Source organism: Sturnira hondurensis, unplaced genomic scaffold, assembly GCF_014824575.4.
Source record: "Sturnira hondurensis isolate 20B ecotype Veracruz unplaced genomic scaffold, ASM1482457v3 Scaffold0009665, whole genome shotgun sequence".
In the NCBI taxonomy this organism is placed as follows: domain Eukaryota; kingdom Metazoa; phylum Chordata; class Mammalia; order Chiroptera; family Phyllostomidae; genus Sturnira; species Sturnira hondurensis.
The window spans coordinates 538884-562227 of NW_028082296.1; the positions used below are offsets into that span (position 1 = coordinate 538884).

Genomic DNA, 23344 nt, shown 5'->3' on the forward strand with positions numbered 1-23344 from the left:
TCTACTACACGCCAAAATTCACTATGTTTGGCACTTGTTAGCACAAAACTGTATTTCGAATAAATTCAGTTCTCTCCAATTATACATACATTACACTAACCCTTCAATTGTTAGCCTTAGCTAATTCTCCATATTTTGCTCTGGGATTAATGCATTGGTTTCCTAATATCTTCCTACATTCCATTATTGCCTTCTTCATTCTAATTAGTTTATATAATCTTTCCAAGTGATATTTTAAAATGTCAATAGTATCAGGCAACCTTCCAACTTTAATCTCACTGATGACTGACTACCTATGCTTTGAAAACAGAAACTAAATTATTTAATATGAACTAGCCCCCAAACAAAAAGAACATTGTGTTTTTCTTAAACCAAGAACTTTGTTAAGTACCCTGCAAGTATTAAATAATTATTTTTCAACAACATTATGCTTAATATTCTCTAGATATTGTTATTCCATAAATGAATGAATATTAGGAAGCTGAATGTTGAACAATTTGCCCATACAACCGATGACTGCTACTATCAAATTTAGACACAATCTAATTGTGGACTTGACCATATGAATCTGCTTGTTTTCCCCAGATTGTTGTTCAGCATACTTCTTCATAGGCATCTACCTCAGCTTTCCCACTTACTCACTATGCAATAACTGCACACTGGCATTTTCAAGGTTTCTACGATGTATCAAACTCCTTTCCTTTTCCGCTCTTCCCACATGCTGTTTCGTCGTCTTGGTATGCTTTTCCTCCCACTGTCCACATGATTGTTTTGCTCAGGGAGAACTTAAAAAGTCACTCCTCTAGAAAATGACAGGATTACTACTGTCCAACCTGAAAAGGTCCTATATGCCACTCTCCCATTGGCCCTGAATTTCTTTTATGCATTGTACATGTGATTAAAAATGCATACTTTCCCCACTTGATTAATTTCTCTGTTCTCAAGAAAAGTATGTAAGGACAAGGATTGAATCTGTTTTGTTCACCAAAGGGTTTCCAGTGCCAAACAATAACTAGTTTATGGATGACTGAAGGAGTGAGGTACGGAGGCAGGTCTCTTGGTAGGAACCGGAGGGGTTCCCATCTGGCAGCTTCTATTATTTCTAAATACAGGATCTCTTTCTCGGCAAGGAATGGAAAAGGGTTGGATGTGTGAAAAACAGGAGAAGGTTTAATGCACTGTTACATAAGGTGAAGAATGAATATGTAATGTTAGCAATCTGTCCCAAGATATACTTTTTTTTCCTTTTAAATATCACTCATTTTTGGTGGTATGAGAAAAAAAATAAGTTTATCCATATTTGGGGTTTGGGCTCATGGTTCCATGGAAAAAAGACACTCCAAGAAGCAACCCTGATCTGAGGATAATCAGACCTGACACTGAATGTTAGGGGTGGAATGCAGGTTTTACGACAGGATGAGCCCATGTTTTGGTCACGCTTTGGAGCCGTTGTGATCGGAGGGGCTGTGCAGACAAGTGGGAAAGGGGGGTGCTGTGGTCGGAGTGGTAAATCTGAGCTCAGGAAACCAGGGGAGCTCTACTGGAGCAGGTGGGAGAGGTGTGACGGGGATGGTCACTGGAGGCGAGGAACTGAGCAGTCAGAGTGTGTGGGTGATGGTCCATGTTGAGGCCGAAACCTCGGAAGACGAAGAGAGAAGTTGAAGTGGTGATAAAATAATTTTATCAGTAAGTTGATGGAACAATGATTTCAAAGTCATCAGTCTCAGCTCCGAATCATGTTCATGAATTGCCCCTATTTTAATAGAGCTACATGACAAACAATCTTTGAGATATGTATAATTTTATTTATGACAAAGAGATGGAAGGACTGATGTCAAGGATACCAGTGGTGTGGTTAATCAGAGGGTAAGAGTTACGGAGAGCAGAGTAGTAGATTTGGGGAGAGAAGGGACAAAATGTGGTTTAGATTAGTATCATGGAAGGCATTGTACAGATAACAATAGAGCCGGAAATGCTTAACAGTTCATGGAAGGGATAGTCTCCCATGCTTTGTTCATTTATCTAGAAAAGCAAATATGATGGACAGGGTGAATTTGATCTTGACATTCCCTTGCAGGATTATGAACAACTGAACCCAACATAATATAGATGTAATGTAGAACATAAAGAAGTTCTTACAGTTGTGGTGATACTGCTTTTCTTCACAAGCAGATATTGGGAGGTGCAATGCTGACTTGTGGGTCTGCACTGTGGAAGGAAGCAAAAGACAAATGGTTCTGAACACGTTAGATTGGTAGTCAGAGTCATCGGTTGCCCATTTCCCATACCTGGAAGGGGCACACTCCCCATGCCCTTTCTTATTACCTGCCCAGCTTAAAGTACATTTGTTCTCTAAAATACTCAAAGTTTTTCAAACGTATTATTTCAATAGCCTGCATAAAGAGTAATATTACTTCTCTGGCATGAAATACCACAAATGTTTTTGTTTTATTTTCTATCAACAATAAATTTCAGCTCTTAGCAAAATAAGTTGTGCCTACACGGCTATGGTGCTTTCTCACTCCTCTGTTTATTCTTTCTCTATAGCTAGTCTCTGCCAAGTTTCACCTTCTATTGAATTCACCTTTACTACCACTTAAACCTCAATCCAAGTTCTTAAAATCCTTTTCTGGCATCCAGAAGAAGGAAGTTTCTATCAAATGTACCATGTTGTGATCGAAGTAGGACAATTACTGCTGTGGCCAGGTTTACTTCTTCTTCTTTTTAGTTTGTATAGAACATTATCTTTTATCTTCTGTCCAAATATTAAATAAGTATGTTTAATAATCAGTGCAACTAAATAGTGTTATGACTACTTCAAGAAATATATGAGGAGTGTGCACTATTACTTGATAGAAATAATACAGGACAAGTATTTTTTTATTTTCTTCTTAGAAGTGTTACTGATAAGTCCAAATTTACCAACAACACATAGGTATAATATAGTAATGTTAGATATGTTTTACATTATTAGTGGTTATTCTGAAGTCTCAGAAGCAGGAATTTAAAACTGTAAACAAACTATGTATGTATTATTAATTATCTAATTCTTTATATATTTATCTCTCTATATGTATCAAGTGTAAAAACAAACATTATGCTAAAAATATTTATGTAGGTTCTGGCTGGTGTAGCTCAGTGGATTGAGCGTGGGCCTGCAAACCAAAGGATCACGGTTCGATTCCCAGTCAGGGCACATGCCTGGGTTACAGGCAGGGGACTCACCAGAGGCAACCATACATTGATATTCTCTTTCTCCTTCCCTTCCCCTCTATTTATCTTTATTTATTTAAAGATAAATAAATAAAATCTTAAAAAATATTTACATGGAAGAGAAATTTTGGTATAATCTACTGCTAAAATTAATTTTAAAGGAAAGTTTTCTACTCAAAATTAAATAATATATATTAACATATTTTCATGTCCTAAAGGGGGGATGAGGGGGAGGGGGTGTACAGGGTAGAGGGGAATGAAGGGGGGAAATGGGACAACTGTAATGGCATAATCAATAAAACATATTGAAAAACATATTTTCAGAAATGTATACAACATAAATGAAGAAAATAAAGCTTATTGTTTGTTTCTAATTTTTTCAAATTTAGATCTATGAGAATAAATAAGTTGACTCATTTTTCTAGACATAGGGAAGCAGTCACTAAGGGTAGACACTGAATGTTGAAAGGTACATGCTGGAAAATGAATATTTAAATTATATATAATAAATTTAAGTTACTTAGCTCCTGTCTGGAAGGACTAATATTGGAACTTTCCCAAAGAAATTGAGAAAATATCTTTAATTTTGTACTGTTCTTCTAATTTCTGGTTGTTTAATACCCAGGTTTAGTCTGTTAGGTAGCGATTCCACTTACCAGAACCATAAAAAACAAGGGCTTTGTGTAATCTCTGAACTCGTTATTTTTTTTCCAGATCATCATTTGAATACTGCATTATGATGATCACATGATTCAACTTGTAATCATCCTTCTTATTAGTAACTAACTTTAGATCGATGATAACATGAATAATGGAGTAAGGACATTTGGTTAACACCTTGATTATACTATAATACAGTCTTTTGCCAATTTCTATATAGTGGTTTCTCCTTAAGATTTAAACTGTGAACCATTCTAATCAGTGTGAGGAAATCTCACACCATTACATTTCATCACACCTGGGATGTGAAGTGAATGATCCCTTTGTCCAGTATATTCACACTGTATAAATGACCCACCTTTGTAGTCATCTAGGCTGCCTTGTTTTCCAGATTGATTGGCACAGAATTGCAGTTATGCATTTGTGTTCCAGTGACCCTTATAGTAGCTTAAGGCTATGTCACAATGCCTACATTACTCACCTTATGTCATCTCATCAAGTAGGCATTGCATTGTCATACCTCATCACAAAGAAGTGTGAATATAGTACAATAAAATATTTTGACAGATAGACCACGTTCCCGTATGTTTTATTTTAATATATTGTCATAATTATTCTATTTTATTATTAGCCATCACTGTTCATCTTTTATTGTGTTTAATTCATAAATTAAACTTCACCATAGGTGAGCATATATAAAAACACAGTAAATACAGGCTTCAGTAATATTCGATGTTTCAGGCATCCACTGGAGGGATGGATGGTTTTGGAACATATCCCCAGGGGAAAGGGGCCCCTACTGTAATCTTGAAATGCTTCCTAAAGAAGAAATGAGAACATCTACCTCAAACACTGCTGAGTGTATTGAAATAAGGAAATGTAAGTGAAAACAGAATGCTAATTGATCAGAAGACATCGAATCTTACTAATAATGACACACACGTTGGGAATGCATTTTGTTGACAGCCCGTGCTATTGCTCAGGTACAAACCTTGCTTCACCGTGAAAAAGGAAGTAACCATATTTATTTCACTTGTACCAACATTTCAGAAGAAACGTTCCAATGGTCTTTAACGACTATCAAATGAAACTGTCTATTTATATTGAAATTAAACTAAATGGAGAACTAGTGGACTCCACTCAGGATGGTAAAAGAGGTTTATTTATATCCACATGACAACAAATATGCCAGACAATCTGAAAATTGATAATTTTCTTGAACTCTCTTCAGAGAACTGAATTCCCAGCACTCTGATATTCTTTTATCCCTTCAAAAAATTAGGATTGCAGACAATTCTATAGAACAAAGTGGAAGACTCGCACTACAAAATTTAAAGGCATACCATAAGCAGTGTGGTTTTAGCAAAAGGAAAAGTGAATAGATCAATGGAACAGAACGGAGAAGTCATAAAATTCCTCGCACAAATACAGTCAACTTATTTTTGACAACGTTTTAAATGTAATCCCATGAGCCTTGACAGTTGTGGCTCAGTTGGTTGGGTGTCATCACGCAAAGCACAAAGTTGCTGGTTCTACTCCATTTCTGGGCGTAGGCCTGAGTTGCAGGTTCGGTCCCCGGTAAAGCTATGTTTCAGAGGCAGGCAATCAAAGTTTCCCTCTCACATTGATGTTCCTCTCCCTATTATTCTCCCTCCCTTCCCTGTCTCTAAAAATAAATAAACACATAATATAATAAAATAAATAAAATTAATCTAGTGAGAAAAGATGATAGTCTTTTCAACAAATACTGCTGGAGGGCCTGTATGTTCATGTGTTGAAAGAAGTATTGAATGTCCAAAGGCAATTAAAAAAAGAAACAAACAAACCTCAACCTTCATGCCTTACACAAAAATTAACTCAAAATAGATCAAAGACCTTGGTGTAAAAGATAAATTTAAAACTTCTGTTAGAAGATATATTTAAAAATCCCTATGACCTCAGATTGATGATGAGTTCCTGGGTACAATTCCAAGAGGACAATCTATGAAAAAATAAATTAATTAATATCATCAAAATTAAAATATTTTCACTTAGCGTAATACCCTCTATGTCCATCCATGAGGTCATAAAAATAAGACTTCATTATTTTTTATGACTAAGTAGTATTCTATTGCAGCACCAGAAACTGGTGCTGCAACCCAGGCATGTGCCCCGACTGGGAATCGAACCGCGATCGTGTGGTTTGCAGGCCGGTGCTCAATCCACTGAGCTACACCAGCCAGGGCGGTATCAGCAATTTTGAAGGCTGGGGTAGGGTGAGTGATTGAAGGATGCAGTGACACACAGAATTTTGGAGTTGATAGAACTGTTTTATATTTGTATTATGGTAATAGTCACAAACTTTATATGTTTGTCAATGCTTACAGATTTATACACAAAAATAGGTGAATTGTACTGTATGTAAATTATGTGGCCCTAATTTTTAAAAGAAAAACTAGAAATATAACACTTCTATGTGAATAGTGGGTACTCTACATGTAATATTGTATTTTTTAAAGATTTTATTTATTTATTTTTAGAGAGAGAGGAAGGGAGAGAAGGAGAGAAACATCGCTGTGTGGTTGCCTCTCACATGTCCCCTACTGGGGACCTGGCCTGCAACCCAGGCATGTGCACTGACTGGGAATCAAACTGGGGACCCTTTGGTTCACAGGCTCGCCCTCAATCTACTGAGCCACACCAACCAGAGCTTCTACATGTAATATTTTATTTATTATAAAGTAATTAAAACTTTAATTACTTTAAATACTTTCATTGCCTGCCTGAGAGGCAATGAAAATATAAAACATAAATAATATACTATTTTTATAAAATAAAAACAAAAACAACCAAGCTATACCTTTGGTTTGGGGAAAAAATAAAAACAATGATATTTACTCTGGCACACACAATATGATATCACCTCATAAGTCTGTTTAAAAAGTTTACTTAGCACTCCTAAATATGAGTCATTCATGGATAAAAGAAAAGGTCGATATGCCAGAATAAAGGAGATGGAAGCAGAAAGGGACAAGGGGAAAAAAGTAAAGAGGGAAGAAATAGAATCAAAATGTGACAGAGAGAAAAAACAGAGTGAGGATTTTAATGTCAAATTAAATGGGCATGTTTTCAGAATGCAAATATTAGAAATTGGACAAAATGTATAATTAAAGGAAGTATAACTAAATGCTGCTGTGTTTCCAAAAGCAGTGAACACAAATGTTAACCATCAGGAAGGAAAGAGGTCGCTCTCTCGTGCTCAGTGCTGCCTACAGAAATGGCAGCCACCTCCTGCTTGGCACCATGGTTGCCCTCAGACCCCTCATGAAACCCAAGTTCATGAAGAAGAAAACCAAGAAGTTCATCTGGCAGTCAGGCCAATAGGTCCACATTAAGCAGAACTGGAGGAAAGCCAGAGGCATTGAGAAGAGGTTGTGCAGAAGATTCAAGAGCCAGCTCTCAATGCCCAACACGAGTTATGGGGGCATCAAGAAAACAAAGGACACACTGCCCAGTGGCCGTTGGAAGTTCCTGGTGCTCAACGTCAAGGAGTTTGAAGTGCTTGCTGCTGAAATGCAGCGAATCTTACTGTGCTGAGGTTGCTCAAAACGTCTCCTCAAAGAACTGCAAAGCCATTGTGGAAAGAGCAACCCAGGTGGCCATCAGCATTACCGATCCCAACGACAGGCTGCACAGTGAAGAAAAACAATAGCCAGATTGTGTACACATTGTATTGGTGTTAATAAAACCATAACATTCTGCCATCTGGCTTTTCTGCCTTTGGGAGTGGAGTGGAGAAGAAAGAGATAGTGTTTTGTTTTGTTTTTTTCCCTCACTATAGGCTAAATTTGTACAAAAAGGACAATGACATAACCTGTACAAAAAAAGTATGCATTTTATAACATCTGTCACTTGAGTGCAAATTCTGGGCACAATTCTGTACGTTTAAAGTTTGAGGTTGTTCACTAATAATCATCCGAGAATTTTGGTCAGTAAAATGAAAAAATAAAAATATTACTGTGCATAATGTTAATGTGGTATTCTATCTTTTTGAGAGAAAGGCACCTCCCAAAGGTAAAATTTATGTCTTGCCAATGGATGCATTGAAAACACCCTCTCCCTTGGTGTAGAGAAGCAGCAAACACATCCTGGATTATTCTACAAAAGATTCCACTTTTTCCTGTTTTATTTTTAAGAATCAGACACCTGAAATAAACAAAAGTTTTTTATGCTTTTCCCCCCTGTATATTGCAAACAGAAACCTGTCCAGGTTATACCCATTAACATGCATTGTGTTTTCTGACAAATAATGAAGAGATATGCCTTAATTCATGTTTAGTAATAAAATTGTGAGTCCTGGGTTCTTTCAGTGTCCTCACTAGCTGCATGGATTCTTGCTATGTCAATTCTAAAATACTTTGAAATCAACTTCTCCTATCGTTTTATTTTGAGTGCCGGGAAGTGATATTAAAAATTAAGTAACTTTTTTGAATTTTATTTATTTTTACTTTTTTCAATTAATAATTTGATCATTTGTGCTAGTGAATAAAAGGTTACCAATAGGAATTTATTCCCCATCCTTCAAAATATGTCTATTTTAACCTGTATATGTGGAGGGAATGAATGATCTACTGCTGAAATTGTGAGGCCAGATGAAAACAGAAGGATGTCATAGCAAGGTGGAGAAGGCAGAATGTCAGTGATTTCTTACATTACTTCTCAAATTCCAGGATGCCTAAGGAATGGAGTGGGTCAGTGTAGCAATGATATGTGAGCTCAAGAGAACAGCAATTAAATAATTCTATGGCAAGCTGGCTGACGGGTTCAACAAAAGGCAAATCTGCATGTCTGCCCTCCTTTTACATAACCCTCCTCTGTCTTTGAACCAGATGGAAAGAGCCTTGAACTCTCACCCACACCTACTGAGAAACTGCAGGGACCTGGCGCTCATTATTCCCTAGGAGCTGGGTGGACTCTCCGAAGACCCACCAGAGGACAAGCCTGCTGAGGCAGCACATTATTGGAGGGTACTAGTCCCTCTTGTGGGCTGAAAAAAAAAATCTTCAAAGATTCAAACTGACATTTTCCTTATGGTGAATTTATACATGGTATTGTCAAAGGAGTTTAATTTTTGTAGAATTTAATAATATTCTGGATTTATACTTTTAAATTGATTGTTGTATTCCCAGTAGATTTGCCAAGACACTCTTATTTCCCAACCTTTTCTTCCTTGAATCTATAAGCCATGTTTCTGTACTCTGCATTCTCTATCACTCACTTTCTCGATGTCCATCCTGGGAAAGTTATTTAATTTCTCCAAGTCTGAAATTTCTTATCTGTGCTGTGATCATACCTACTTCATGCAGAATTGTGAAAATATACTGATATAATGAAATAAATATATAAAGTTCTTTGCATCATGGCAAATGCATATTTGATACCTAGTACATTTTAACTATTACAATTATGTCTTAATTCTTTCAGGCATTCAGCCCCCAGCAAAGTACCTAACATACAGTGGGCCATGGTTCAATGTGTACTGAGTAAAAGAGTAAGTCTTTGTTATATTTCTTCCAACTGGTAAGTCTTATGTAATTTCTAAGAAATAGTTTTCTTACATGGCTAACATTGTGTGTGTGATGAATCCTAAGCAAAATAATTCTTTGACAGCCTTTAAGAACACGAAACATTAAAACTGTTGTTGTTTTAAAATTATTTCTATTATAAAAGTACAATTGTTTTATTAGACATTACATTATATAATTGCTTATCTTGAAAAAATTCCAAAAGAGTTAAATTCTCTTTGCAAAATATAATAAATGGCACAGAAAAGTATACTATAAATATGTGTGAGTGAGTGTATATGCTCACGTGTTCTGTTTGCACAATATCTATATGACAGATTAAATATTATTTTTGTAATTTCTTGCCTGGAAAATACTAAAGGTCATTTTTTGACATTTTATTTAAATGTGAATTTTGTGAATTTCTCATTGTGTGTTTGCTTTGGCTCTCCAGCTTTCTTTCTATCACTTTTTAAAGCTAGTTTGGCGTCAGCTCAGTCACTTGGATCTGTTGATGTACACATTCAGTGTTCTTTGTGTGCACTTGAATGTTACCACAACACAGGAATCTGTGCCTTATTCCTTTTAAACAAAAAAATCTTTATTTCTTACAATCTATTAGGCTTTAGTCTATTTGTCTGTGTTTGAAATTGTAACGCACAACTAATTAATTTTTGTTTTGTTTTTCTGGTTTTGAAACGTAAAGAAATATGTACTGATGGAACTACAATTCAGAACATTCATTTTTTATTCTTTTATTTCTTCTACCTGATGCCATTATATAATTACTAAAATTCTAACAAAAACATAACATTTTCATTTTATGTTCTATTAAGAAATATTTAATTTCTAGAAAATGTATGATTAATTATAACATAAAATACTAATCTATTTAGTATTATGACCTTTAAAAAAGGACATAGATAAAATTATATTTAAATTGTGATGGAGATAACCTTTCTAATCATCCCTACTGACTATTCATCCAGGAACTTTAAAAATATATATTAAATTAAAAAAACCTAATTCAAGGTATATGAAAAGTCTAAATTTTATTTCTAAGACTGTAACAACTTTTTTAAAGTTTATGCACTCTTGAAAAGTCTTACTCCCTGTCTGCAACCTTGCTCTACAAGAAGGGATATGGACAAAAGGTAAAAATGTTATTGTTGCCATCTCCATTTGCATCTCCAGTCACTCATCCTGCATGAAGAGAGGTACACGAATTAGGCGTGATTGTGGTGTGTTAGTCTTACAATTAGTACCTTCTAAATCTCGTCGCAAGAGCCAACCACCTACTGTTCTTAGTCACATCGGATCTAAAAAGCATGAAATTTACATGAGGTAAACTCCTTTTGGCATTTATTGTTCACAGCACAAGAGAAAAGCTTGCATGTGGCTGTAATTTTTAATTCCAAAACAATTTCTTCAGAGTTTAGCCTAGATTAATGCCCACATGTCGTTAAGTGTTTCTATACCTTTCTGTTAAAGACTGGAGCTCTTATTAAACCCCAGACTGATGAAATGTTCAGGTAACATTTTGAAGTACAAAGAGGCAATCAGTGACTTCAAAATACTGCTTTGTTTTGTAGCAGAAAAATAGAACTTCTATGTGGGATACTAACTGAAAAGTTTAATGGCAGGTTGTCTGCGGTACTGTCTGCCTGAAAAATGGCCATCGTGGATAACCTTATTCTTTGTAAGGAGGGAAGAGGCCATTATAGCAGCCAAGGCAGGTAATCCTTGTGTCAACAGCAGGGAATGAAACAAATGAAGGACTCTTCATCAGTTTAGCTATTACCCCAGAGTAAAACCAAGGGCATCAAAACAATTTGTACTAAAGCAGTTAAGGTCATTGTTAGCCCTTTGACTTGTAAAATTAAAGTGGTAAAAGGTAGGAGCATGAATGCATACTATAATTGGAAGGAGAAGTATGCCCCTTGAAACAATAAGTGATATCTTGAGACCAAAATTGAAAAGTTTCACTTTAGCAAATTTAAGAGTTCAGGTCATTTTCAATTACATTACTATCAGGTCCAATCATTATTTTTTTTATTTGCTGCCCTTTATTCTCCTTCACAACCTCCTTAACTTCTAATTCTTTTATTATTCCCAAGTCTGTTCCCAACCCAAATATCTACATTCTAAGTAATACCACTAGGCAGTTCCTAAGACATGCTACTATATAAATCTTCCTTATGGGTAAAAACCAAGAACATTCATAAATCTGACCCTAAGTGAATAAAATATATATTAAGCATAGGATGAACACAAAGAAAGAAAATATTGGGACAGAATTCCAACCTCATTAACATACAACCCAATCTGCCTTAAAAATGCCTGTCCTTTTAAGTCAAGACACTCTTCTTTCTCTGAGAGGTTTGTATGTGGGTGTGTGAAAATGCTTTAAAAGCCTATGCGACTGTAAGAAGTAATATAAATGCATTGATTTGTTGTTAATAATATTGTCAATGTACCCCCCTATTGCTAGCTAGATGTGTTTTTCTTCATTTTAACCACGCTCTATTTGTATCTTTTTCTGCATTATGATTTGATCCAGTTTTTGTATAAGAGCAATAAAAGATAATAAAACACCCCTGTGTTCATCGTAGCATTATTCATAATCACCAAGGTATGAAAGCACCTGAAGTGTCCATCAGTAGAAGAGTGGATAAAACAACTTTGGGACATTTACACGGTGGAGTACTACTCCGCCATAAAAAAGAAGCAAGTTTTACCCTTTACAGCAGTGTAAATGGACCCGGAGCACATTATATTAAGTAAAGTAAGCCAGTCAGAGAAAGACAAATACCATATGATTTCACTCATATGTGGAATCTAATGAACAAACTGAACTAACGAGCAAAATAAAGACAGATTCATTGATGGAGAGCAGATGACAGCTAAGGCGGGTCAGGGAAGAGTTGGAGGTAGAGGGATGGAGCAAAAAGGAAAAAGGACTCGTGGACATGAACTGTAGTGTGGCAATTCCCAGGGAAAGATAACGTTTTCTTTTCCCTTTCCTGGGAAAAGAAAACATTATCTTTCTTTATATATGTATATATAAAGAAATTATATACCCAATAATTTGAAACACCCAATGAGTTCTATGTTTTTGAGCAAGGTAATATAACAACACCTAAATCAAACCACTATTTTGCAAATTACATATGATGATTTTTAAACTCTTCCAGACAATAATACGCACTGTAAAAATATTAAACAAACATAAACCAATTAATAATTTTTACTTTGTATAAATGCAATACAGACCTATAGCTATTCAATACATTTTTAGACATTTGCTTAGGAAAATTTTGGTTGTATTTATGGACAGATGACATTCAACAATTTCAAGTATATTTTCCAAACACTGAATTAAATCTTCTTCCAAAGTTGATTAGTAAATGTATCTTTTTCAATATTGTGACACACACACACACAACAAGTTTTGAAGAAGAGTATTATGCTATATCAAAATTATTATGTAAAAGAGTAATTAAACTGTAAAATAAAGTTAATTTTAAGCTGATGGCGGAATGTGGAAATTTCTACATCATCAAAAAAAAGTATGCAGAGGTAGGCAAAAGTAAGTTTACAATAGATTTATGATAGGCTTATTTGTTAATTATAGTACTAATTCCTTGTATTATTTCCAATTGTCAACAATTGTAAACATACTTTTGCATAATCTTGTATTTGTATTTCTTCTTATAATTTGGTTTGCCATCTTGTTTACTTGTTGCTTTTCTTATTGCACAGGCTGCTAGCCTGGAACATATTGATTATTTTTTCTCTAGTGGTACTTGGTTCCACAATAAATAATTAATTTTCAAGAAAAAAAAAACTTTGTTCTACAGTAGATTCAGATTATCTTTATGATTTTTTAAAATTTAAACTATTTAAAATTAAATAGTTTACTGGATACGATAGTGACTGAGTATAATTCTTAAACTTTAAAAAAAATCTATTTACTTATCTTTAGAGGGGAAGGGAAGGAGACAGGGAGAGAAATATCAATGTGTAGTTGCCTCTTGTGGGTCTCCCGCTGGGAATTGGCTGCAACCCAGGCGTGTGCCCTGACTGGGAATTGAACCATGTTCCTTTGGTTCGCAGGCCTACGCTCAATCCACTGAGCTACACCAGCCAGGGCCAATTCTTAAACTTTTTAAAATCCATATCTTATTAGAACTAAAAATGAAAAGGGAAAATAATAAACTACATAGAAATACTAAATGATCAGAATCTGTTTTCATACTAAGAAAGAATGGCTGTTATATGTCATGTACTGGAAAAAATAGTGTTAATATAGTACCACTAGCAACACATGAAGAAAGGACTAAGGAAACTTTTAACTTATCAAGAGAATGGTTACTATTTTGGGAAGGAAACAAAAATGTGGTAGAAGAAACTCACTAACACGCTTAACCAGGGGAAAATAGGGGTGGCACACGGGGAAGACTGGGGTTCCCATTCGTTACCCTGAAGCACCTGGAAATGTGTCAGGAAACACATGACTTTCCAAGGGGTGAGCTCGATGTAGTCCCTTTATATTTGGAACAGATTGCCTAAGACCTGTGCTGTCCAGTCCAGTGGCCATGCATCACTTGTGGCTATTGATCACTTGAAAGGGACTAGTAAAAATAAATAGAGTACGCATCGACAGATAGAAATTTCAAATAAAAATATTATGCTGTGACGGACTTGCACTGTGTAGTTAGGCTTATAATGGTTGCATCTGTACTGAACTTGTACAGGTTCCTTTTTTCTTGTCATTTTTTCCTAAATAATACAGCAAGACAAGTGTTTTACTTTATTTTTTAAGATTTTATTTATTTGTTTGTTTGTTTGTTTATTTATTTATTTATTTTTAGAGAGGGGGGAAGGGGGGGAGAAAGAGAGGGAGAGAAACCTCAATGTGTGATTGTCTCTCACACTCCCCCTACTGGGGACCTGGCCTGCAACCCAGGCACGTGCCCTGACTGGGAACTGAACCAGTGATCCTTTGGTTTGCAGGCCAGCACACCAGCCAGGGCAGTGTGACAAGTGTTTGCATAATATATACATTGCATTAAGTGTCATAGGTAATATAGAGATGATCTGCAGTGCATAGGAGGATGTAGGTAGGTTATATTACACCATATTACATAAAGGACTTAGTATCCAAAGATTTTAGTGTCCACAGCGATCCTGGAAACAATCCTCACTGATACTGAGTGATGATTGTATATAAAAAGAATTGAAAAGATCTCAATAATTTTTATACCAATTACATTTTGAAACAGTAACAAGTTGGATATACTGGTTTAGAAAAAATACATCATTAAAATTATTTCACTGGTTTATTTTTACTTTTTAAAAAGTAACTAATAGACCATTTAAAGTTGCACATGTGACTCTTGGTGCTCAGATTATATTTCTATTAGATGGTGGTTCTCTAGAAGACGGGAAAAATATTGCCATTAACTCTGATGAACTCTCGACAGGATAGTGATGTCGGATAAGAATCGTAGAGTAAGCACATTGCATTCAAGAGAGTGCCAAGATGCCACAGTGATGCAGAAAAGAAATGAGCTTAGGATGCTGGCAAAGTAACTTGAACATTTCAAACTGCAGATTGGTGTTAAAGATTCAGGACAGTAAATAACAGAATTTCTGAGATATTTAACCTCAATTTCTGGTAATGTATGAGTATAGAATTGCCTTTGTAAGTATCAGGAAAGAGAAAGTAATCATGACACATATAAAAAGGTACAGAAATTCAAAAGAAGAGACCATGGGAAAGAACCAAATCAAATGGCTGATGAAATATAATCATGAATAAGAAGGTTCAATAGAATATTGCATCTATATAACTATAAAATGCAGAAATAAAGAGAAAAGGAGAGGTTGTGTCAAGACAAAAATACTTAAAACCAGAATGCCAAGTACCATACAGGCAGGGATGAATTCACCAAAGAGCAATAAAGCTTAAGCCTCAGGGCTTCTTTACAAAAGTCTGTTCCTAGGGCCTTTGTAATTCTATATTTGTGTCTTCATATTCATGTACATTTTATTTATTTTTCTTAAAGAGGATCCCTGATAGTATAAGTTTCAAGATCCACAAAACCTGTACCAGCTACTAGTACACTGAGGAGCTGACTGTAAACTGCAATCACTTGTGCACATTTCCCCACGAGTATTCACCAAAAATCTGATGTGTACCTGCCAGTCCTGGGAAAAGTTGGTGACCCCAAATATCGCTGCCCTTGCCCTCATGGGCAGTTCTCTAGCCAAGAAAAAAACAAAACAAAACAGATAATAGATGTATTTTGGTTGGTTAATACAGACCAATGAAAATTAGAAATAAAGTATCATGAAGAATTTTCCCACCCAAAAGACTTCTCTTAATTTCCTGGTGTTTGTAATATGCAGTTTGGCTGCCAAGATACAGCACAAAGATATTTGCCATTCAATTTCTCAGAGTAGACCAGATGATAATCTAAAAAACGAACACCCTGAGTCATTTCCATAGAGTGTGTATAAATCTAAATACACAAATGCACATGCATATACACATGCCCATAAAATGTGCATCTTATTATAGGATTATGGATATTTTGCAGTTTTGTTCTTGGTAAGTACTATGCTTTCAATTTCTGGAATAAATATTACATTTTAGTCAAATAAAATAAATACTATTAAAACCCCCAATTTTCTTACAATATTTAGCAAACATTTCTCAAAATTCCCTGTTATAAGAGTGTCATGAATACATTAATATTGTTTGCATTTTTATTGGTACCAAGGCACGATTTCATAGACTGTATCACAGTTAGAAACTCTCCAAGATTAAACAGTGGTCTTCACATGCACTTACACCTTGCCTGGCCTGCTGGGCTGAGTAGAGTCAGGAGACAACAGTGCTGTTTCTCATTTTTTTCTAACTGACTTTCTGTTGTACTTGCACCTGTAGATTGAACTTCGTACAGTGTAACTTTTTTTAAAGAAGGGGAATTTTACAGGAAACGAAGGAGAAAAATCACAAATGCAAAAGTGGATGAGATGATGCACAAAAGTATATGAGTAGATGAGGACTTGGTTTGCATATTTTCCTTTTATCTACTGAGTAGAACGAAAGGAGGTAAGAATTAGACCTCAGACAGACTGAAGAAAAGTGAATGCATACTCAATCAACAGGTGCCACAGAGCAGAGGACAGATACAAACTTTATTATATCATAGCAAAAGTAAAGGACACTTTGGCAATCATTTACATGCACATGTTGGGATCTCAACAAATTAAGAAAAGTAATACAAACATAATGATCATTCTGAATTGTGTTTCCTTGTTTGATTAAATGATTTTGGAGTGTTGACGGTGAGTCCCATTTTCTCCACATTTTCAGGTATTTGTCTGATTTATAGCTTCCAATAAAATCATCGTCATATCCAGAGTTCAAAGTCAAATAATTTATGAGTAGATACTGTGAGCTGCCAGGCTCTTCTTGCTGGCAAATCTCCATGTGGTCTGATTGTGGGTCACCAGGTAGCTTTCCACACTCAAAATTATCCCTCTTTGTAGTTGCCAAAGAATCTGATATTCTATTTGCAGGGAACCTTTCCTATTGAATAAAGTATTTCAGTGTTAATATAAGGAAGAGAGCAAATATAAAACCATTGTCCTCATTAATACATTAATAAAACCTACCAGGTGCATTATAAGTGTCAGATAGCCAAAAGCAAGAGTGACTTGAAATGGGATTCCTAGGAGACGAGCCTTAAGAAAGGGTAAATGGAGAGATCCAGCCATGCTCTGATGTTATAACCATAGCAGGGTGGGGGAAACACGCAGGGGTTGGATGGGCATTGAACTGTATAAACAAGGGTTATGGGAAAGAAAGGAGGTTTTATAAATGAAAAATAAACTTTATCATAGCTGGCATGAACTGAAATTGCTTAGTCTAATAAAAGGACTAGAAGTGGACGATTGGTGGAGGTGAAGTGTAGAGAACAATCTGGTGTAAAATAATCAACTATTTGGAGATCCCACAATATGAATCTACTTTATCCAATATGAATAGGCTATATTAAACCAAGTAAATGTCCATACACAAAACCTAGTCCAAGACCTGGTGTTTATCAGTCCCTCCATCATATACCATTTCTCTTTTTGCCCCAGACTCCCACACACATACCTGCTCTGCTTATTGAGATAAAGAGAGTGATTCTTTCTTCCTTGATTTCTATCTGGTTAAACAGTGGTCATGAAAAATAGGAGGACATTAAAGCTCCTTTGTTCCCTGCCCCCATTTCCAGATGCGGATCACTGGGAAGAGGCAGCTCTCTGCTGCACAGGGGAACCCTTAGCTGGCTGCCACAAACCTTCCCCTGACCTCACTCTGGAGGCAGGGGGTGTTTTGAAACCTGTATGATCCTATTACCAATGCCACCCCAATAATTGAAGAAACAATTAAAAATAAATTTATAAAATAAATGTTTTGTGGCAAATTCCTTTGTCTACCGCAATGCTGTGTTCAAGAAATTACATTCTACATTGAAAGCTATTCAAAGTAGAAATTGTAAAATGTAAAACAAAATCTTTTTTTGCAGTTGTTCCAACATATTATATGAGCACAGATGTTAGGATACTAGGAAAAAAAGAACAGTTCATTTATATTTCATCAAAGAGTTTGGACCCTATATGCTATGATTAACTTCTCAAAGACATAAAAGAAATCTATTTTACAATGATATTGTTTGTACAGAGCTTTATCAAGTGAGTCTCAAAGCAGTTATAATAATAACAAGTTAGAGCTTCCATCATTCATGGGGTTTTAGCAAATACCCCATGGCAGTAAACCCCTGGGGTTTTAGCAAATACCCCATGGGCTTCTTCATCAATTGTTTAATTGTTGCACATGATCATGTTGAAAAGAAAAAGAGAGCTGCAGGACTTTTCAAATATCAAGTGTTGTCCTGTTTTGTGTAAGAATTGGTCTTGTACATTTTTTCCTGAGCCTCAGGAAATGTCCACTTATTTCAATTCTCCCTCCCTGATTGCTGTTGCCTTAGATACTCGCATGGGTTCCATTCCAAAGCTTTTTCCTATGAAAGACTCTGCTTCTGTCAGTATTTTCCCTGAAAACCAGATTCAGTTCTCTTCTTTTTTCTCCCCTTAATTGGCATTATTGGGGTCTAATTACAATACTTTTTCATGAGTCATGACAAAGCACATGCACACGAAAGAGAGTTTTCTCTGTCTCTGTAATGGTGAATGACGTACGCAGACATCTAATAAGCACTGTCCTTTTTAAGAATATCTTTGTTAAAGTCCCTGTTAGCCCATTTGCCATTTGGCCAAAAGACAAAACAAAACAAAACAAAAACCTGCATCAAATTTAAAGGAACAGTTTGGCTTTCATATTCTAAAATCTAGAAGCTCATTATACTAACTTTTAAGCCATATGATAATTATAGATGTTTGTCTACCATTTCATTGATACTGTGGGTTGTTCAGTAGAGAATAAAGGCAATAATCACACCATCTGAGTCACCACTGCGTACCTGGAAAACAGCAGATACTTAAAAAATGAGTGATGAGTAAAAAATAAACTAGGTATATAAACTTGAGAGTCACTTGTTTATTGATAATATTTGAAGACTTGGAGTATATGAAATGATCTAAGAAAGGTGTTAATACAAGCTTGGAGAAAAGAATATAAGACAAGAAGAACGAAAGACACAGGACCTGCCAGAGTAGTAAAGAAATAAGAAGAGTCTGTCACAGAAAAAGGGGCGTTTAAAGAAGGTGATTTTGTGCTGAATGCTACAGAGACTTGAAGTCATGTGAGAATTAATATACTCCTGAGAAATGTAACAATGTGAAAGTCACTGGTATTTTTAAAAGCGAGGAAATGGATGCAAAAGTGATTGCACTTTCAAGGTGTGTGGTTGTAAAAGAGAGGATTAGGTAAAGTAGCTACTGGAGGGTGACTTGTTAGAGCCCCTATTGCAGGGCTCACCTACCTATTCCCTTGACCTATGAAAATTCAATTGCACACCTTTCAGCCAGAACATTTGAACAAGTTGCCAGCATTTAACCATGTGAACAGAACCTGATGATGACTCAGAGGGCCACCTGCCAATACTTAAGAAATGTAATGGATATTTAGGATGGAAATTCCTAATAAAATATGTTATCCTTCAACATTCTCTAGAAAGCTCGAAATAGTAAATAGATTAAAACTTGTTGCCTCAGTACTAATTATGCATGAATTTACACTGTCCTGGAAGGTCTTTCTGTAAAGTTAATATCCATAGATATTTGAGTGCAATGCATCATTCAGAAATATTTTCCTATGCTCTAAGATAGCAAATTAACTGACAACATATTTTAATTAAAATACCAAAAATATCTAAAATCAAGTTTTTATTTCCAAGGCAGTTGTCTTGGTTTGATTGTATAATGTCTTATCTGAAGTGAAGGCTAAAACATTTAATTGCTTCCTAGTAATAAAATGTTTCAGGTAATCCTTTGAAGGGAAATGTTATGTGACAGGCATGCACACACGTACTCACACACATGTAAAGAGTGAAAATAACTTCTAAATACGACAGCAGTGAATTAAAGAGCCCCAAGGTTCTCCAGTATGGATCTGGAGTGGATATACGGTTTTTTTTGCAAAGACATAATATGCTTCCTTACATTCTGAGAGTATTTGAAAGGGATCTCTATGCAGTCTTAAAGTATTTTCTCATTGCAACGTATAATAATCCTCTTCTTATATTCCACTGAATGATTGTTATCTGTAGCTTAACTATATAAATTATTATCTAAACTGTAAATTTTAACAGTAAAAGTAAATAATATTTATTATCATAGCAGAAAGCAGAAGTATACTGGGATTTTTCTGGGAAATCACCTTAAATTAGTTTAACCTCTCAAAGTCATGGTTTAATAGTTTGTAAAACACATGTACCTTTTAAAAAAGTGTTGATGACTAAATGTGATAATTTATGTCAATAACTTTAGGCACAGTAAAAATTATCTATATTAGTATTTATATTTGTATATATATATGTAAACATTTGTATTAAAACAATATTATTTGTTATTTTAATTTTATTATTTAACTTTATTTTTTTATTTTTTAAGCCTGAAAGCACTTTTATTTTTTTTATTGTTGCTAAAGCACGGTTGCCTCCATTCCCCCCCTCTCCTCCCCCGGGCCCCGCCCATCCCCACCTCCCACCCTTGGTCCTGCCCCCTTTGACTTTGTCTATGAGTTCTTGATACATGTTCCCTGATGACCCTTCCCCTATTTCCCCCCACTGTCCCCTCCCACCCTCCTACCTCCCCTCTGGTTACTGTCCATTTGTTCTTAATTTCAGTGTCTCTGGTTCTATTTTGCTTGCTTGTTTGTTTTGTTGGTTAGGTTCCACTTAAACGTGAGATCATATGGTACTGTCTTTCGGTGTCTGGCTTATTTCACTTAGCATAATGCTCCCCAGATCCATCCATGTTGTCACAAAGGGTTTAAATACGAAGAGAGTACTAATTTATCTTATTCATTATTGATATTCTGTAATATTATTCCTATATTACTAGGAATTTTATATCACATTAATTCTAAGTTATTTATGATTAGGTATAACTCTGCCTATGAAACAGAAACAAATAGATTTTTTAAAAGATTTTATCTATTTATTTTTAGAGAGGGAGAAGGGAGGGAGAAAGAGAAGGACAGAAACATCAATGTGTGGTTGCCTCTCACACACCCCCTACTGGGGACCCGGCCTGCAACCCAGGCATGTGCTCTGACTGGGAATCAAACTAGCAACCCTTTACTTCACAGGCCCATGCTCGATCCACTGAACCACAACAGACAGGGCCTAATAATTTTTTTAAACATTTTGAAAAGTAGGTAGCCACAAAAAAAGGAACATAATGCCAATAAGAGGAAGGAAAAAAGAAAAAGAACATGAAAAAACCAGAAAATATCTTGTGAGCATGTTTGTTATTACCCATTACACAAATTTCTGATTTTGTATGAGATATTTAAGAAACATGTAGGTATTGGTGCCGCAAGTGTGAAAGATGCTAGGCTCTGAATGTTTGTGTTTCTTCAAAATTCATATTTTGAAAACCTAGTACCCAAGGTGATAGTAGGAGGTGACCAGTGTCCTTATAAAAGAGGATCCAGAGAGCTCACTCACCCCTTCAGCCATGTGAGGCTATAGTGAGAAACCTGTGACCCTGAAGGGGGCTCTCACTGAATCTTGGGGCCTCCCTCATGTCTCCTATCCAGGCTCAGAGCTGTGAGAAATAAGTATCTGTTACTTAGAAGCCACCCTGGTCTATGGTATTTTCTTACGCAACCAAAAGGAACTAGAACAATGTGACAAATGCAAAGATAAGGAAGACACTGGTGGTTTCAGATAGTCACCTAGAGCATAGTTATGCCACAAATTTTTTGGAAAGGGCAACAGATTACTTGGCAAAGGGGTTCCATTGTTAAGTAAATTTGAAAAACTTTAGTTATATGAATGTAAAGAGGCTAAAATTTCTTTTTGCTCTACTTTTCTTTTAGGTTGTCTCAGGAATTTCAAGATTTAAGTTATGTTATACATCTTCAGAGAGGAATGGAGCATGAGGCTTTGTTCTAACTCTAGAGCACATTTTAAAAATCTTGTTTAATGATTCCCTGTGTTCTAAGGACTCTCACTGTGGGCACACAGTCATTTGTCCAGACTGGGGAACTCCCTCAGGGCTCAGGAAATCTAGAACACTCAGATTCTGTTCTCCTTCCGGCATTTGTAGGTATAGAAAGTCTAACAATTTCAACCTCTTGTTCAAAAATACATTAAAATATTCAGTCTTAGCCTTCCTTCCTCTTCAGTTGTAGCTATAAACACCCAATCGCTATCTATATTTTCTTCAATGATATCTCCACACTAAAAATAGCACCCTAGCAGTCAACATATTGGCTATATTGCATCAGCTTAAACACAAAGCAGAAATATATGGTATTTTACTTTGCAAGCTTGCAAGTCATGAGTCCAACCCTCAGAATGTGAAATGACCAAATAAAAATTTACAGGACTATTTGTTTATGTCCTAGATTTTTCTTGATTGTCATTTTTCTATTCTCCTAAGCTCTCTCTCTCATCCTGAGAGAAAGTAAGGTACTGGCTGGCTGAGATTATGTGTTAGGACTCTACAGTATCTTGTCTTGCTTTGCAAAGTTTCTTCAACAGTGAAAGGGAAGGGAATGTGTCTTCACTGGTAATCATTCAGTAGATAAAGACTTCCTTCCCTGGTATGGATTCAGGCAGCTAAAATTGTCATTTTGCACTTTGAATCAGGATCTATGGAGTTACTAGAGCATTAATATTACTTTCTGCCTATGCTGACATTATTTTTATTCTAAAGAACTCTAGCATGCCACAGAGTCCTGCTTCTAGGGCTATAAGGCTGCTCATCACTCTTCAACTTTTCACCAGCGTGGGCTGCAAGATGGGTCAAGTTCTGCCAAGGTAAAGCATCCGAGAGCATGGCTTTGTACAGATGATTTCAAATGTCAGTTATTCTGCAAAAATATTCAAATCTTCCTTTCTGCCCCCACATTTTTCACCATCTCATGTCTGATTCCTTGATGTAACTGGTCTTCCTATCTGTGAACGTCCTACCCTCAGAGCCAACCTGTATGTTGAAGCAACACTGTAAGCAAAGACCTGAACTATAACCCTCCCACTTAATTAAGGTGGCTATTTATTAACTATAAGGCAACTATTTCTCAGAGTTCTGCTTACCTCCTCAATTTCACACAAGCTTACTTATTTCTTTGCTGTTAGAAAACTTTTACTCCAAACCCACCTCAGAAATCTTTGAGTTCTTTACTCATTATTCTTCATGCATAATTTGGGAGTTCACTTATTTACATTCAC

General features: G+C 35.8%; 1 pseudogene; it reads left to right on the forward strand.

Moving 5' to 3' along the window:
• The first annotated feature begins 7122 nt into the window (after positions 1–7122).
• Positions 7123–7564, forward strand: LOC118994661 (60S ribosomal protein L32-like; annotated as a pseudogene).
• Positions 7565–23344: the final 15780 nt, after the last annotated feature.